At 38.9% G+C, this 1,660-nt stretch overlaps 1 protein-coding gene across 1 annotated transcript in view; it reads right to left on the bottom strand.

Moving 5' to 3' along the window:
* The window catches only part of LOC147145487 (high affinity choline transporter 1-like), a 27,831-nt gene extending 26,415 nt beyond the window's left edge, over positions 1–1,416 (bottom strand). Inside the window, exon 1 of the mRNA XM_086032278.1 lies at positions 1,301–1,416. The gene's annotated coding sequence lies outside the window, so the exon portion shown is untranslated. The remainder of the gene's footprint in view (positions 1–1,300) is intronic.
* Between the last annotated feature and the right edge of the window lie 244 nt (positions 1,417–1,660).

The following is a 1,660-nucleotide window of genomic DNA, read 5'->3' as shown; positions in this document are numbered from 1 at the left end:
ACCTCATCGGTCAAACAATCACCAACCAACAATACTGTCAAAAGCCAAGTCAATGAATACAAAACTAAGTACTAACATTATTCATTTCCGTCATCTGATCAAACTTTAAACAAACATTACACACAACTGGAAAAAGTAACGTACGGTGTGCAGCGTCCTGGCGTCACAGCTGACGCAGGTGACACCCTCAAATGGAAATTTACAAGTTAACAACTTCCTGGCAGACATTACTTTTAATTTGTCCTGTGACCATGAAAAGAACAGATGATATTCAACTGTAACACTAAGAAGCACAAAGGGCAACAGAGTCACCTGTGATGTGAAATAACTACATTATCCAAATTAATTCATGTTACTATATTGACCAAAAATCTCATAGATGTGAGTTGAATAAGTTGTTAAAGATAAATGAGGATCATCAAAAGTCAGTTAAAATTGAGGTGTTCTCATGTTGTTTGTATGGAGTATTATACTGTAGCTGAAACAAAGCATGTGCCAAAGGGGAAATTCAACTCACACTCTGTTATATATTTTGTGCTGCATATCACACAGAGGCTGTGATTGGCTGAACACCAGTTCAGGGTGTATCCTACTGAACCCGAATGAGGAGAAACGGTACGCGGAATGGACAGATGGATGGATATCACGCAGAGAACAAGATCACACATATCTGTGGGGCATACAGTATGTAAATTAAACAAAAAAAAAATCAAAACTGCGAGTAATCACTATCCATCCATCCATTCATTCGCTGTACCACTTAATCTCACTCAGGTCGCAGTGTGCTGAAGCCTAGCCCATCTTACTGGGTGATGTGGGGACAGCCTGAACTGGTCGCTAGCCAATCGCACGACTCGTATAGACAAACCACAATTCACTCACATTCACAACTACGGTCATTTTAGAGCTGGGGTGTCAAACTCATTTTTGTCGCAGGCCACATCGTAGTTAGGATTTCCCTCAGAGCGCCGTTATGACTGTGAACCCAAACAAATGTATAATCGCCTCATATTACACATACATCCATTTTCAACACAACTTATCTTGTGCAAATTAGTGAATTAGTTTTGAAATCAGAGCCAAATAAAATGTGTTTGTTCATATACTATTATTTATTTTAAAAAGAGGATAAGTAGTAAAAAATGCTTGCAATATGTCAAGGTTTTGGAAAGTGAAGCAAAAAACAATAATTTGATGCACATAATTTGCTTTGGCAGGCCACAACAAAATATGGCGGGCTGGATGTGGCCCCCGGGCCTTGAGTTTGACACCTGTGATTTGGAGTATTCACTTGACCTACCATGGATGTTTTTGGAATATGGGAGGAACCAGGAGAAAATCCACACAGGCACGGAGAGAACATGCAAACTCCGCACAGGAAGGCCAGAGCCTGGATTTGAATCCACGACCTTTGAACTGTGGACAAATAGTTTATTACTGTACTTGATTATATTTTTCATGGTAATATTTTTTACTGAGTACTTATTGATCAGACTCATTTTTTAAGTTTTCTTGTTACATTTCAACACCCTTATCTGTACTTTTTACTTGGTATATTTTAAAAACGGGGCCATTTCTTTAGTTTTAATGCCTGACAACCATGAAATAATGTATTAGACCTGGAAGAAAAAGCTACAGGAGCCGATTCTGGGCTTGTGGA

Source organism: Filicampus tigris, chromosome 6, assembly GCF_054856515.1.
Source record: "Filicampus tigris isolate MCC_2025a chromosome 6, RoL_Ftig_1.0, whole genome shotgun sequence".
Classification (NCBI taxonomy): Eukaryota; Metazoa; Chordata; class Actinopteri; order Syngnathiformes; family Syngnathidae; genus Filicampus; species Filicampus tigris.
This window is presented reverse-complemented; position numbering and strand designations above follow the sequence as displayed.